Source organism: Microcaecilia unicolor, unplaced genomic scaffold (assembly GCF_901765095.1).
Source record: "Microcaecilia unicolor unplaced genomic scaffold, aMicUni1.1, whole genome shotgun sequence".
Taxonomy (NCBI): Eukaryota; Metazoa; Chordata; class Amphibia; order Gymnophiona; family Siphonopidae; genus Microcaecilia; species Microcaecilia unicolor.
Genome location: NW_021963142.1, coordinates 9,899 through 27,237, shown reverse-complemented (window position 1 = coordinate 27,237; position 17,339 = coordinate 9,899). Strand labels below are relative to the sequence as shown.

General features: G+C 43.7%; 1 long non-coding RNA gene across 1 annotated transcript in view; it reads left to right on the top strand.

Moving 5' to 3' along the window:
- The window catches only part of LOC115459001, a 54,947-nt gene extending 50,480 nt beyond the window's left edge, over window positions 1–4,467 (top strand). Inside the window, exon 3 of the long non-coding RNA XR_003940185.1 lies at window positions 4,368–4,467. This is a non-coding gene — a long non-coding RNA (uncharacterized LOC115459001). The remainder of the gene's footprint in view (window positions 1–4,367) is intronic.
- The last annotated feature ends 12,872 nt before the right edge of the window (window positions 4,468–17,339 follow it).

Below are 17,339 nucleotides of genomic sequence, written 5' to 3'. Positions count from 1 at the left end.
CGACTAGGAGTCCATTCCATGCATGTCACCCTTTCCATGAATAAATATTTTCAGGCTTCTCCCCTGAAGTCGCCTACTGTAACCTTAATTGTTCTTTTCTCTAAGAAAGGTTTGTTGTTTGTGCCTGATGTTATGCCTTTTAAGAGATGTCTTAATCCCTTTTCTCATTTCTTTTGAGGTATAAATATTTAGGTCCAAATCTATTATCATGTGTCTTTTGATGTAGATCCTGTACCATTTTGGTAGCCATTTTCTCTGAACCACCTCCACCAGAGTCTCTCTCCTCTCTCTCTCTCTCTTCTATCTATCTATCTATCTATCTATCTATCTATCTATCTATCTATCTATCTATCTATATATATATATATATATATATATATATATATATATATATAATATATATATATATGATAATTGAAATGTACCGATCAGTGTAAGAGACCACAAGGTGATCAAGACTGATCTGAAGGTAGAAAAACCCTTCAGATATATATATATATATACACTTTCAGAGGAACAGCTACCAGAATTGGACATGCTATTCCAATTGGTCTCACCAGGCACCTGCTTGTCTGCTGATGTCTTTCACCATACAGTACCATTTTTCTGGCTTTGGCTGCTGTCTTATCACAGTTTTTCTACCTTCAGATCAGTCTTGATCACCTTGTGGTCTCTTACACTGATCGGTACATTTCAATTATCATGTATGATTCTGCACTTTCACTTGCTGAGCCTTAACTGCCGAGCATGCAGTCATTCTTGAGTTGTTTCAGATTACTGCTGCTCTCTCAGGGGTGTCTCCTCTGTTGCAGATCTTAGTGTCAACTGACAAAAGCCAAATGTTTCCTTCTAATTCCTGTAAAGTATCATGCACAAAGATATTGAACAGGTCCAGCTCCAGAACTGATCCTTGAAGCACTCCACTATTTCCTAACAGTACTACTACTACTACTTAACATTTCTAAAGCGCTACTAGGGTTACGCAGCGCTGTACAATTTAACATAGAAGGACAGTCCCTGCTCAAAGAGCTTACAATCTAAAGGACAAGTGAACAGTCAGTCCGATAGGGGCAGTCAAATTGGGGCATTCTAGATTACCTGAAAGGTAAGAGTTAGGTGCCAAAAGCAGCATTGAAGAGGTGGGCTTTAAGCAAAGACTTGAAGATGGGCAGGGAGGGGGGCTTGGCGTAAGGGCTCAGGAAGTTTGTTCCAAGCATAGGGTGAGGTGAGGCAGAATGAGCGGAGCCTGGAGTTGGCGGTGGTGGAGAAGGTACTGAGAGGAGGGATTTGTCCTGTGAACGGAGGTTTCGGGCGGGGACGCTAAGGGGAGATGAGGTAGCGAGGTAGTGAGGGGCAGCAGACCTGAGTGCATTTGTAGGTAAGAAGGAGAAGCTTGAACTGAATGCGGTATCTGATCGGAAGCCAGTGAAGTGACTGAGGAGAGGGGGTGATATGAGTATATCGGTTCTGGCAGAATATAAGATGTGCAGCAGAGTTCTGAACGGATTGAAGGGGGATAGAGGCTAAGTGGGAGGCCGGTGAGGAGTAAGTTGCAGTAGTCAAGGCGAGAGGTAATGAAGAGCGGGACGAGAGTTGGGTGGTGTGCTCGGAGAGGAAAAGGGCGAATTTTGCTGACGTTAAAGAGGAAAAAGCGACAGGTCTTGGCTACTGCTGGATATGCGCAGAGAAGGAGAGGAAGGAGTCGAAGATGACTCCGAGGTTGCGGGCAGATGAGACGGGGAGGATGAGGGTGTTATCAACTGAGATAGAAAGTGGAGGAAGAGGAGAAGTGGGTTTTGGTGGAAAGGCGATGAGCTCGGTCTTGGACATGTTCAGTTTCAGGTGGCGGTTGTACATCCAGGCAGCAGTGTCGGATAAGCAGGCCGATACCTTTGCCTGGGTCTCCGCGGTGATGTCTGGTGTGGAGAGATACAGCTGGGTGTCATCAGCATAAAGATGATACTGGAAGCCATGAGATGAGATGAGGGAGCCCAGGGAAGAGGTGTAGATGAGAAGAGAAGGGGTCCAAGGACAGATCCCTGGGGAACACCAACAGATAGGGGGATGGGGGTGGAGGAAGATCCATGAGAGTGAACTTTGAAGGTGTGGTGGGAGAGATAGGAGGAGAACCAGGAGAGGACAGAGCCCTGGAACCCAAATGAGGACAGTGTGGCAAGAAGTAACTCATGATTGACAGTGTCAAAAGCGGCGGATAGATCGAGGAGGATGAGATGGAGTAGTGGCCTCTGGATTTGGCAAGGACAGGTCATTACAGACTTTAGAGAGTGCTGTTTCTGTCGAGTGTAGAGGGCGAAAACCGGATTGAAGTGGATCGAGGATGGCATGAGAGGAGAGAAAATCAAGGCAGCGTCTGTGAACGGCACGCTCAAGTATTTTGGAGAGGTAGGAGGGATGGGGCAGTAGTTGGAGGGACAGGTAGGGTCAAGTGATGGTTTTTTGAGGAGAGGTTGTCACTACAGCGTGCTTGAAGGTGTCAGGGACAGTTGCAGTGGAGAGAGAGAGAGTTGAGGATATGACAGATGGAGGGGTGACAGTATGAGAGATGGTGTTAAGTAGTTGGTGGGGATGGGATCAGAGGAACAGGTGGTGCATTTCGAGGAGGAAAGAAGGCGAGCGGTTTCCTCCTCATGTGGTCAGGAAAGGAGGAGAAGAGGCCTGGGTTGGTTGGTTGAGGGAAAGGGTTGAAGGGTGAAGAAGAGGAGATGGCTTGGTAGTGAATTCAAGGTTGATCTTTTGCATCTTGTCACGGAAGTAATCAGCCAGTGATTGAGGAGAGAGCGAGGGGGGGTGGGAGCGGAGGGCACTTTGAGGACGGAGTTAAGGGTGGCGAAGAGAGGACGGGGGTTGGAGCTGAGAGAATTGGTCAATTGGGTGTAATAGTCCTGTTTGGCAAGGAATAGGGAGGAGTGGAAGGAGGATAGCAGTGAATTCTATTTACCACTACCCTCTGTTGTCTGTCACTCAGGCAGTTTCTAAGCCACTCCACCACCTTGAGGCCCACTCCCGAGTTGCACAGTTTATTAATATGCCTCTTATACGGCCAGTACCCTAAGAAAAATCTGGTGCACCCCCTTGATCCAGTACTGTAGTCATACTATTGAAGAACATGATCATATTTGTTAGATGTGATCTCCCTCTGGTAAAAACATGCTGTTTTAAATATGTGAAACACTGGATTCTAGATAGTTCACTATCCTTTCCTTAACTAGAGCTTCCATTGATTTTCCCATCACTGACGTAAGACTAAAGCGACCTGTGTTCCAGCCTCCTTTCTGGCACTGTTTGATAACGGACAGCATCCATCCTACTCCAGTCCCAAGGGATCACTCCTGTCTCCAAAGATCTGTTTAACCCACCAGAACTTCTCTGAGCTCCCTTCTTAGTCCAGAGTTCATCCCATCTAGCCCCATGGCTTTGTTCATTTTTTTGCTAGTTCTATACAAAATCATTCTCCTGTAAATGTGTCTCATCTACTCTGCTATCATATGTACCCCGCTAACAATTGAGAGTCCTCAAAGCAAAAGTATTAGTTTATAATTTTCTACTCTATTATCATCACCCTCCATATAGTCCACCTTTTTAAAAACTTCCCTCTGAATAGCCTCTTTTCTCTGACATACCTGAAAAAATTCTTTCTTCCACTTCTGCTTCTTCCTGACTGCTTTCCCTGTTTTCAGCTCTACCTGGTGTTCTTCCCTTTGGTCTTCATGTTGAGGTCCTATGTACTTTCTGAAAACTGTTTTTGCCCTTTTTTTTCCTGACATGAAAATGTGTTGCCCATACCAATATCTTCTCTTAGTTTAGCCCATTGTTCTTCCACTCTGCCAGTGTCTCTTTTAGGTATGTCTCCATTTTACCAAAGTTTATATTGTTTGAAACACAAGAACTTGTAATTGGTGAACTGCAGTATACAGTACACCTCATTTTGTGATACATTGTACTTTGTAGAATGAGAATCCAGACACAGCCAAGGAGAACAGGACAAGTATTCCAAAGACAATACAGATTTCAGGTAGATAAGAGAATCTAAGAAGGGAAGGGAGAGGGGTATGGTGATGGAGAGGAAAAGCTTAGGGGAGAAGTTGGGCATTACATGACATTATCATATATCTTTGAGGGGAGAAGTTAATCAACGTGGGCTACTGTTAAACACCGTTATTAATAACTAGGCCTCATTGCATAAAATGGGACCTATGCTACATAAAATGGCACAAGTTATTGGTAAAATAACACATCTTAACAGTAACCCATGTTGATAACTACACCCCTGAAATGTTCAGATATTTGTTTTTCTATGAAAACTTTTCTTGTCAGCTAATTTTCCTGTTTGGTTCTTATTTGTCTAGGTAGTTACCTGAGTAATCATGGCAGAAGGAGGATATGATCCCTGTGAATGTATTTGCTCACATGAGTATGCAATGAGAAGACTAATCAGTCTGGTGAGAGCAACCCTATGAACCTTTTGTAGAAGGCATCACATGAGTTGTTTTTATATTAATGCCATGTCCCTAGTATGATATTTATACCGCAGTAGAATTTGCTTTTTATATGGCACTCCGTGATAAACTGTAGCCTACTGCTTCTACCGCATGCTACCAGCTCTTTTTGCTGCTGGTGGCTTCTCTGCTAACTGGTGCCACTAGCTCCATGTTTCTTGGTCTGGTCCTGGAGTACAACCTAGCCAGTTTGGTTTTCTGCAGGGGCATAACCAGAAGTCCATTTTTGAAAGGAACCAGGCACCCAAGGCGCCCCCCCACACTTTAGGATGTTCTGTCCATTGTGTGAAAAGCTATCTCGTGCATATTCATTTTGAATATCTTGAAAACCAGCCTAAGCTATGGGGTGTTCAGGACTAGCTTGAGAAACACTGTTATAACTTATGTGGAGGAGTGGCCTAGTGGTTAGGGTGGTTAGAATTCAGAGGAACTGAATTCGATTCCCGGCACAGGCAGCTCCTTGTGACTCTGGGCAAGTCACTAACCCTCCATTGCCTGCCGCATTGAGCCTGCCATGAGTGGGAAAGCGCGGGGTACAAATGTAATTAAAAAAAAACCAACCCACTAGAAGCCCCTTTCACCATCACTTGTGGCCTCTAATTCCCCTCAGCAGCTCCGGTCTCTTCACTGTGAGCTTTGAGTTTGTGCAGTACTGACTAACTCTGATCTCTCATTGAACAGCAACAACCAAGTTTAATTTGGCGCAAATTAAAGTAAGCTAAGCAAAGGCTACAACAAATGGAAGATCACATTGATGAGAAGGAGGGCATAGTGAAATGAGATATATAGAAGAGGGAATGACAGAGGAAGGATGGGAAAGAGTAATATGCCACAGAATCACTACATAATTTCAAAACATTCAGGAACAGAGAGACTGTTATAAAACTTAGATTATACTGCATTACCTCAGGACTGTTGCAGAAACCTGGACTTCTAATTTTCATATCTTTTTTTTTTAATGGAAATAAATGTCATTCATGGTTGATAATACATTTAAAATCATGAAGGCTGACCTTATTTAACACGCTGTACTACAGTTCAGACAGCTGAGAAAAATATGCAATTTGACAGGAACAGACAATGGCAGAAATCTGTTAGCAACCACATTCAAAGGGACTTGACCTACTCTGGGATGAGAATCTTATTTGCACTGTTAATATAGAAACCACGCCACAGGCTAGTAATATCTGTTCAGTCGAGCTGGTGCTTTTGGTTGGAGATGGAAGCATTGAGCTGGTTAAGAGTAACATTGTGAGAATCTATAAGCGAATTTTCATGACAGCTTCTGCTGACTGAGGGGCCGATTGTCAAAGGTTACCGTGCTATCAACATCTGATTTAAACTGGTTCTAGCCAGTCTAGTGATCACGTTATTCAGCATCTAATGCACAAAGGGGTTCTGCGGGTTTTACCATTCAGGGTAGCATCTAACGATAATCCTATGCAAATGTATTACAGAGAGCTTATTAGTATTAAAATGAGCATTCCGAGCGATGTACAGACAATTTCCAAGTGATGTACAGAAAGGACCGCCTACCTTTAACAGGGGTGAGGGAGCTGTAAAAATAAAAAAGGTGGGTGGAGGGAGGCTGGAAAAAGATTTGGGGGAGGGAAATATATAGAAGACTTACTTTGGGGGGTCAAGTCAAGATGACTGTGTTACTTGGGGAAGGGGCGTGACGAGGTGGGGAAGAGGCATACTGGAGGGGAGCTGGGAGGGGCATAGCTATTGGTGTCTTCTTTTTTTGTCAGGGCAAATATGGTAACCCTAAGTAACTGGAGCTAGCAACAGAGCACTTCAAGAGAAAGGAGATAGGGGGACAGTGAATCCAGCAAGTACTGCAGGGGAAAAGAAAGAGTACACCAGCCCTAGCACCAGTGGCGTAGCCAGAGTGCCAATTTTGGGTGGGCCTGAACCCAAAGTGGGTGGGCACAAAATTTTCTCTCTACCCCCTCCCCCGCAAAATGTAGTCACACTCAGATACATTTGTCACACAGGGTAAAGTGCTGCTTTTCAGTGCATCAGATTTCAGACAATTTATTTAATAGCCTAATCCTTTCAGTGAGCTTTCAGAGGCCAAAACCTCCTGCCTCAGGTCAGTATAATGCTGTTACGGTATCCTTGCCTGACCTAAGGACGGAAGTATTGGTCTCTGAAACTTCATTAACACAGGTACCATATTACTTTATCCTAAATTAAAAATAAAATTATTTTCTTTACCTTGTTGTATGGCCATTTACTTTTTTTCATTGTGTTGCTCCCAGTCTCTAGATTCTGCTTTCCTTCGTTTTCGCTTAACTCTTCTGCCAGGGTTTCCTGGCCATTTGTCATTTTCTCTCCTTTTTCTTTGCTTTCTTCAATATTTTTCTGCCTCTCCTCTCTGTCCAGATTTAATTCATTCTTACTATCCATCTTTAATTTCCTTCATCTACTTATGGCTTTTCATCTTTTTCTCACCCTTGTTCTCCCCATGCCCCTTCCTCTTATTCTCCAGTCTTTCACTACTCTCCTTTTCCATCCAGCAGCTCTCTTCTTTCTCCCCATCCTTCCAGTGTCTCCTTCTCTCTCCCATCCTTCCAGTAGTCTCCCCTCTTTCTTTCTGCATCCTTCCATCCAGTGTCACCTCTTTCTCCCTACCCTTCCATCCAGCGTCTTCCTCTTTCTCTCCCATCCTCCACCCATTTACCCTCTCTCCTGATCCTTCCATCTAATGTCTCTCTCTCCCTCCTTCTAACCAGTGTCTATCTCTCTACCTTTTCTGTTCAGTGTCCCTTCTCTCTCCACTCCTTCCAGTCTCGCCCCTTTCTCTCTGCATCCTTTCATCCATCTCCCCTCTTTCTCTCCCCTCCTTCCATCCAGTGTCTCTCTTCCTATCCATCCGTTTTCCCTTTCTGTGCCATCCTTCCATTTTCCCTCTTTCTCTGCCATCCTCCTATCTGTTTTCCCTCTCTCCCCATCCTTGGTTTCCTCTTTCTCCCCAGTCCCCACCCTGCCATCCGTTTTCCCTCTTTCTCTCCCCATCCTTCACTCTGTTTTCCCTCTTTCTGCCATCCTTCACTCTGTTTTCCCTCTTTCTCTCCATCCTTCCGTTTTCCCTCTTTCTCTGCCATCCTCCTATCTGTTTCCCTCTTTCTCTCCCCATCCTTCTATTTTCCTCTTTCTGCCATCCTCCTATCTGTTTCTCTCTTTCTCTCCCATCCTTCCATTTTCCTCTTTCTCTGCCATCCTATCTGTTTTCCCCTTTCTCCCCATCCTTGTTTTCCCTCTTTCTCCCCAGTCCCCACCCTGCCATCCGTTTTCCCTCTTTCTCTCCCCATCCTTCTGTTTTCCCTCTTTCTCCCCAGTCCCCACCCTGCCATCCGTTTTCCCTCTTTCTCTGCCATCCTCTATCTGTTTTCCCTCTTTCTCCCCATCCTTGTTTTCCCTCTTTCTCTCCCCATCCTTGTTTTCCCTCTTTCTCCCCAGTCCCCACCCTGCCATCTGTTTTCCCTCTTTCTCCCCAGTCCCCACCCTGCCATCCGTTTTCCCTCTTTCTCTCCCCATTCTTCTGTTTTCCCTCTTTCTCCCCAGTCCCCACCCTGCCATCCGTTTTCCCTCTTTCTCTCTCCATCCTTCTGTTTCCCTCTTTCTCCCCAGTCCCCACCTGCCATCCGTTTTCCCTCTTTCTCCCAGTCCCCATCCTGCCATCTGTTTTCCCTCTTTCTCTCCCTATCCTTCCGTTTTCCTTCTTTCTCCCCAGTCCCCATCCTGCCATCCGATTCAGGCCCACCCGATTCAGGCCTGCCAGCCCCAGCTACAAAAAGAAGAAGCGCTCAGCTGATTGAGCTGAGCGCCGCCACCAACGCTAAAGACGAGAAAAAAGATGTTTAAAAAAAAAGCGCGGCACCGCAGGCAGCCTCGAAGCATTGGCTGCTGGCTCTGCAGGCTCCTCCCGTCTCTTACGTCACTGCCCTGTTTCGCTACAGGGGCAGTGACGTAAGAGATGGGAGGAGCCTGCAGAGCCAGCAGCCAATGCTTCGAGGCTGCCTACGGTGCCGTGCTTTTTTTTTTTTTACATTTTTTTCTCGTTGTTAACGTTGGCGGCAGTGCTCAGCTCAGTCAGCTGAGCGCTTCTTCTTTTTGTAGCGCCGGCCCTGCTGCTCAATAGGAAAAGCAGCAGTGGCCGGCAATGGGAGCAATGGGAGTGGGCGGGCCAGAGCTGAAATTGGGTGGGCCTGGGCCCACCCAGGCCCACCCGTAGCTACGCCCCTGCCTAGCACATGTGCAGAACAGGGACAGTTGCCAAGAATCTGTTCTGTGCATCTGCTGGGCGCTTTCCCTACCGAGCTGCTTGCTGAAATTGTGTGCAGCTCATTTGCATTCGATTTCCTTTGATTATCGCTCGCTATTTCCAGATTGGTAAGTTCTATTGAGAATCTAAACACACATGGTTTTTAATGGGGACTTTTCTGCATTGGGCCCTGAGAGGGAAAAGACAAAAAAACAGGCAGTATAAGAATGTTATGTAAACAATGTATTGTGATGTATTGTGCTTAATTTTATGTAACATGGGCATTTATAGTCTGCTCTAACTGCTAGGTTCTAGGTGGATTATATACTACTACTGCTACTACTAATCATTTCTATAGCGCTACTAACATAGGCAGCACTGTACACATATATATGCAGGTACTTTCTCTGTCCTATTAATCTGATTAAAAACATTGTAACATCCTTATACGCAATATTAAATTAAATACACTGTAACATCATAGTACAAAATGTACAGTCTATGAATTAGACACAAAGGGGTGGGGGAATTCATCAAAGTGAAGTAAAAGTTCACCACTTAGCGCACCTTTTTTCCTTCAGGATCAGCAACCTGTGGGATCCTGGTACCAGATTGCTGAATCCCAGTGCAAGCCACCTTGCTGCTTGCAAGCCACCTCACAAGTAACATTATTCCCATGGCCCTGGAGCATCGGACTGCAAAGCCATGGCCTAATGATCCTGGGCTGCTAGATCAGGGCCCCCTCCCCGACCTAACTCCCACTCTTAACACAAAACCCGCCCACCCTCACAAGTCACCCCTCCCCCTTCATCGCCCTTTTGATATCATTGGTGGTCAGGGGGAGGCCTTCTGGTGTTTATGGGAAGTCTTCCTGGGGTCTGAGGGGGTCTTTGGGTAGGAGCGTTGCCCAGTCCTGCACCGGCTTCAAAATGATGCTCCTATTTTTGTCCCTTTTGCACAACTACCACTAGGGGTCATATTTCCATATAATTTGTTAGATGGAAATATGACCTTTAGTGGTAGTCATGTGAGACTACTACTAGGGGCACCATTTTGAAGCTGGTGTAGGAATGGGCATCACTTCTGCTTGAAGACACACCCCCTCCCCCCCGGACCACCAGTGATACCAAGGGGAGTGGGGGGCTTGTTCTTGTGGGGGGTGAGCAGACCTTGTACCGGGGGGGGGGGGGGGGGGTTGGGGTTTAAGTTGAGGGGGGCCGGAAACCTAGGGGGATCTTCCTGCCCAGGAGCATTTGGCTTCAGCTTTGCAGCCTAATGCTCCTAGATGATAAAATAACCCCAGCAAAACAGACCAGTAAATTATTTTAAGATTTCATCTACCATTCAGCGTGTTTGCTTTCACAGTTTCCTTCCTTCAGGACTTAGCAGACCACTTGCCTACCTGTTTTTTGGGACCTTATCTAGTAATGACTCTAAAAAGTGAATATCCAAATTGTCTACTGATGCAATAGTATCTAAGGCTTCCTTTTCCAAATGTCCCTGCTGCCTGCCAACAGGCATATAATTTATTTTTTTTCTACTTGAAATTTTATTAGATTTTATAGTAACAAACAAAATATAATTCCATAGTCAAACACATAACTAACCCAATAATAACTTCCATTCTCCCAGACCCTGGAGTCATAACAATAATATATGGTATACATCCAACTTCCTCCACCCTCCAGTAAGCTCTAATATTCAAAAACCTGGCATCACCCAGTCTGTCTCCACTTAACCATATGTACAGACTAAATTTTGTCCAAGTAATTATGCAAAATACGTCAACATTTTTCTGTAAGAGTATAACATCAGCCTTAATGGCAGTGAGCCTTTCCATAAGAAAAACATTGCAGTTTTTTTTGTGCCAGGCATCTAATGAAGGTATGAAACATCTTGCAGCTATAAAACAATTAATGAAAACTTTGAGTAAGGGGATCAGTAGTATCAAGACCTGTATTAAATAGGCGAATTGCTGGTGTCAACTGTAGGAGACGCCCCACAATTTCCTATCTGGCATCTTATATTTGCCCCCAGAAAGGTCTGATGGGGCAGGCCCACCACATATGTAACAGGACTCTTTCGTAGTAAAGGGCCTCTACTTAATCGCAAGGGCTTTAGATACCACCACAAACTATTTTCATTGAGACTGGCATAAATAGAAGATCTATGAGCTCTCAGAATAATGTCTTCCTATTGTGAAATCTCTAATTCCAAACCCAAATCAGATTGCCAGTCCCCTCATTATGTGAGCTTTTTTTTTTAGTTCAATATTTTTATTATTTTCAAGAGAAATTTCCATACAGACCTAAACCACAAAGAATATAAAACTTTATGAAAAGAGAAAACCAGGGATCAGTTTACAGTATTTGAGTTCCCCTAAATTATCTTAATACAAGTATTGTTAAGAACTAGAATTTGATTACCCTAATATAGGTAGATAATCTTAAGGCACAAATATGAGGGAAATAATTTAGTTTAAATCTTTTTATTGGTAATCCAATACATATTGCAGGTACATATCTCAACACAGAAACAACACATATGTGCTTCAAGATGCCACGTGCTTAAGGATTACAACAAATTTTGCATTCCCCATTTCCTCCCCCCCCCCCCCCCCCTCCCCTGTACCGGCCACCAGACAAACTAAACAAGTAGAACTTTAAGAAAACCATTTACACTTTATAAGTCAAGGACTAGTTCCACACGTAAGACCAGAGGCTTTGGTTCTTATGGCCTCCAGCCCACTTCCCCGACCACTAACGTGGGGATAGGACCCTCACAATCGATCTAACCAATGTATGCACCCCCAATATCAGGACGGACTCCCCTGTCCCCTGTCAATGAGTGGAGCCGACTGCTCTGGAGTCCCGTCGTCTCCTCCCTCTCCCCTACCTACTCTAGCACAGCACAGAAACCCACTCCCTCTATCCCTCCCACCCAACTCCCCCCTCCCTACCCATCCTCCCTTCATGCGTGATGATTAAATGTTTAAGATGTAACTTCTCCCTTTAGGTGGCAAGGTGTTCCACACTGGCTCCCATTTCTCTAAACCTGGCGCCTGGAACACTATCCATGTTTTGCACCCCACCCTATCTATTCTCATTTGGTGGATTAACTGTGATCTCCACCTCCAGATGTGAGGGCCCTGCGGCATCATCCAGGCTGTCAAGATGGCATGGATGCGCAAAAAATTGCTAATTGCACGAATCTCTTAACCCCGCCGGAGGTTGTGTTGTAAATTTAAAGCTATTAAATAGCAGCAAGGGGTCACAAGTGAGAGTACATCCCCACCACAAATCTATAATCTGTAGCACTGTCCCCCAGAAGCTCTGTACCGCGGGCAGAGCCAGAACATATGCCCTAAGGAGGCCATAACCGCCCCACACTTTGGACAGACCCCGAACTGGAAATTTTTGCCTTAAATGCCCGCAGAGGAGATGTGCAGTCTTAACAAGAATCTATATAGTTTTTCGCGCTGTACTGACAAACGCCGCGCATATAATTGTTTTAAGTATACTTTGCACATCTCCTCCGTCACCTCACAGTTTAAATCTTTGGACCAGTCTGCTGCCAAGGACGCATAATGCAGCTCTACAGTCGTGTCCTTCAATTGCTGGTGATGAAATCTTAATGGCACACACAGCTGGCTCCCAACGTATAGTCTCCGAGAGAATGTCGGACACATCCTCCGTCAGGTCCGTCCAGGGTAAAGTCTGGACATAATGTCTTAATTGGAGATACGCAAAAAAATGCCTCGCTGGATCCCATATTGTTTTGCAAGGTGGCAAAAGGCCGGATCTTACCCTCCTCATCTATGATGTGCACCAAATATATATACCCTTCTTTTCCCATTGTTGGAACACACTATTTCCCTGACCTGGTGGGAAATCCGGATTATTGCAGATTGAGAGATATGGCGTTACTTTAGCGGAAAGCTGATGACGGCAAAGCCACCTCCAGGTCGCTCGCAGGGATCCCAGCAATGGATGGCGTTTCAGCGCCGCCTGAGGTAAGTTACCCCCAGTATGTAACAGGTGACTAAATTGGGTCTCCGGAAAAATAGAGGTCTCTATAGCCGTCAGGGAGAGTCCGAGGATCCTCGAACCAATCACTTATGTGGCGCATAGAGCATGCTACCGTTAACGAGCGAAGGTTTAACATTCCCATACCCCCATATTCTCTAGGTGTCAGATCATAGAGAGCTTTAGTCTTGGGCGTTTCCCTTTCCATAAATATGTTTGTAACATTTTCCCCATTTATTCTCATCCTTTTTTTTTTAGAAAGAGCGGGAGCTGCTGGAAAACATATACCCATTTCGGCACTACCAGCATATTGAACAGCGCTATCCTTCCCCACAGAGATAATGGTAGTGCCTGCCATAGCAGCAGCTGTTTTTTCGTCATCTCCATGAGTGTTCTGATATTTTGTTCGTATAGAAGTGTCAAATCTCTAGGTATTAAAATCCCTAAATTTTAGCGCTACATCTTCCCGACGTAACGGGAATTGACCTCTCCAGTCATGGAACGTATCGTCATCCGGTGCCATCGCACATGACTTTTGAAGATTAAGGGAAAACCCTGACACCGCACCATATTGTTCCACTACCTGTAAAACATATTCTAAAGAGGCTTGGGGGTCCGCGAGCAAAAGCATGATGTCATCCGCATACGCCAGTGCACGAAGCTCCTCCCCCCCTACACTAATGCCCTGTATCTTACTGTCTTATTAAGTATCCGCAGCAAGGGCTCTAGAGAAAGGTCAAATAAGAGCGGGGACAATGGGCAGCCCTGCCGCGTGCCGCGTTGCACTTCAAAAGGTGCCGACCTACTCCCATTCGCTACAATCTGCGCCAACATGCCTGAATAGAGCGCCTTAACTGCTCTCAAAAACCCCTCAGGGATCCCCACCCATTCCAAGACATGGAACAAATATTTCCAGTCCACCTGGTCAAAAGCCCTAGCAGCATCTAGACTTGCCACTAGTAACGGTGACTGTGTATACTTGCTCTGTGCCATATCCAGTAGGATTCTGCGGACATGCAATACTGATTGTCTGCGAGGAATGAAGCCCACTTGTGCCACATCCACCAACTCTGCAATCCGGGCAGCCAGTCTGTTGGCCATTACCTTTGCAAGGAGTTTGATGTCCACATTAATTAATGAGATAGGCCTGTATGATGCTGGATCTTCGGGTGGCCGACCCGGTTTTAGTATGAGTGAGATGAGGGCTGTATTTTCCCTACCCGGAATCGTGCCCTCCTGTACGATTGCCTGCAGATAATCAAGCAATGTTCCCCCCATAGGAGCCTGCATCAATTTAAAGAACTCTCCCGAGAAGCCGTCTTCACCTGGAGCTGTCAACGGCCGCAATCCCTTAATTGCTTTCTGTAACTCTCTCATCTGTAGCGGCATGTCCAACTCCATTACCGCTTGATCTGACAATCTGGGCATATCCGCCTGAATATTTGAGCTTTTTAAGTTCATACTTCCTTGTACAATGCAGAAATCAAAGCCCTGGCTTGCATCATCTGAAGACATAAAAGTTCTAGCGAATTAAGAGGCCTCTTTGTTTCATCCTTAAAATGACCCTGGTAAAAGTACAGGGACCATGCTATACAAATTTGGAGAGCGCTGCAAGCTGTGTTAGTATTAGTATGAGTGCAATACCTTAAATAACAGCGCGGGAAAAATATAAAGAGAAGAAGCAGAGAAGCCATATTATAGTCTGTATAGTTATTGTAAGCACTGCTATTAGGATGATTAAGCAGTAAAAATACTATTAATTTATCATTAGTGCATTTGTACATTATTGATAAATAAACACTAACTTTATATGTAAACTTAGCATCATGAGTCATGAAAGCAAAATTAAACAATAAAGCAGTTTAGTGATAACATCTAACTGAGGTGATTAGCAAACAATACTAGTACCATTAAGATGTAGACACAGCAGAGAATTCGGCCAATTTGTAGAAAAGAGACCGCTATGCAACAGACTTAAAAACACTTCAAATGCTGTCAATACAATCGGCAATAGACAAATATCAAGCACAATTATTGGACTTAATGTTACAACAAGCCCTAAGAACACTTTTCTTTTGTTGGAAAGATCTTAACAAAGTAACTTATTTGTCATGGTGGAACTCCATATGTATTTAGCTAAATATGAATATGCTGCGCTGAAAAGTTTAACTCACTTGTTAACTACAAAAAAATATGGACTCCTTTATTAGACCAACTATGTAATAACCTTTGTCAGAATTGAACCTGTGTGTTACTCCTGTGATTATTTATGTTTATGATCTGTTATAGCAATAATCCCTGTCTAGCCTTAACTTGAACATGTTTACCTGATGCTTTGGGGCTCATTTTCAAAGCACTTATTAGCCTTCCAAAGTTCCATAGGTTTCTATGGAACTTTGTAAGGAGTGCTTTGAAAATATGCCTGTTAGTCACTTTTAAATTGTTATGCTGGCTAATTACTTTATTTAGCCATTTGTTATCATTTATAAAACACATAAAAATATTGGAACTAAAAAGAGAAATGACCCTGATATAGACTGCATTGTGTATATATATATAAAGAATTCCCCATCTGGGAAGATGAAATTCCTGTGTCAGATTTTCAAAACCTTTTTAATTGTCCAACATGAAAAAATTGCTAGATGTATCTAGCCCCCTTTTTTCCACTGTCTAATCTGAGCAGGTCACCCCCAACCCCTTCACATGAGAAGAGCTATTGGTGTTAAACCAAGAATACCATTGTATGCCCTTTAGAGAAGATATCAAGTCATTCCACAGTTCATAATATACCATACAAAAGGATTAACTGTAGGGGATAAGCCCTTGAAGTGTATGAACCACCCATGTGAGATCTTTCAACTGTGTCTGGGATGTATAAAACTGTTCAATGAGTAGCTTGCCAGTTCCAAATATGTCTTAAGTTGTGCTGAGTATGCTTTTTTTCTGTTGTGGGCATCTCCCTCCCCCAGTAAAGTTTGTCCAAGCTTTTGCCATCTATTCAAATATCAGTACTAATTTGGATTAGAAGGGCTTGAATAAGTAGAATAGGAGAGGTAAGACATGAAAAATCACCTCTTCCCAATCTCCTTTCTTGAATATTCTTGATTAAGGGAACATATTAGCTTGAATAAAGTAGAAAGGTTCCTAGTGACCTTAACCCCCTAAATATTTTAGTGAGAATGGGACACATTTAAAGGGGAAATTTTTACATGATGATTGCCACTTGTCTTTTCCTAAGGAAATATTCAGCACTTTGGTTTTGTCAAGGTTAATTTTGTTCTTTTGGTGGTTTTGTTTTCCTCTTTATAAATCTACACTTCCCAGCTGTAAAGGACTAAAATACAAGATGGTACATGCAACTACCTTCTCGTACATGAGCACGCAGTTGTGGAATGCATTACCTATTGCCTTGAAAACTATTGATGAAATAACCAACTTTCGTAAATCTCTGAAGACATATCTCTTCAACAAGGCCTACAAAGAGAACCCATAGCCTTACGAAATTACTTAGCAACTCACACCAGTTATGAAAGTCTACCTTCTATACTTACCCCCTAAATCTTTTCTTTTTCCCTTAATCTTTTTACATCACCAATTGTATCTGATATCCTGGAATGACAGTGCCATAACAGGACTTTGTAAGCCACATTGAGCCTGCAAATAGGTGGGAAAATGTGGGATACAAATGCAATAAATAAATAAATTCAAACAAAAAATCTTACAAGTGAATCACTTGGCAAAGCAAACTGGATTAATATGACAAAAAAAGGAAGAAAAATATATGTGAATGTGAGGCATATTTTCTTAGCATTTAGACTTACAAAAATCCATAGGTTACTATAAGTAGATAAGTATTGCCATACTGGGAAAGACTAAAGGTTCATCAAGCCCAGCATCCTGTTTCCAACAGTGGCCAATCCAGGTCACAATACTGGCAAGATCCAGGTACAAAACATTCTATACTGCTAATCCAGAAAATAGTGGATTCTCCCCAAATCCATTTAATAATGGTCTACGGACTTTTTCTTTAGAAAGCCATCCAAACCTTTTTTAAACTTCGCTAAGCTTAATTGCCTTTACCACATTCTCTGGCAACGAATTCCAGAGCTTAATTATTATTTATTATTATTATTTGTTAATTTGTATCCCACATTTTCCCCTTTTTGCAGGCTCAATGTGGCTTACATATAAACCGTTAACGGCGTAGCCAATTCCGGTCTGAACAAATACATGGTATGAATGAATACAAAGTGATTTGTGGTAGAATGAGGTACATGTATGGTAGGTACAATTGGGGGGAACTTAGGGAGAGAAAGGGGGAAGAAAGGCAGGTAATGACCGTTACGGTCTTTGGATACCTTGTGTCGCAAGTGTCTAGGTATTTTTATGTTGGGTCTGTGGGGTATGCTCTTCTGAACAGGTCTTCTTTAGTGCTTTCCAAAAATGTAGGTGGTCGAGCGTAGTTTTTACTGCTTTTGGCAATGCGTTCCATAGTTGTGCGCTTAGGTAGGAAAAGCTGGATGAATA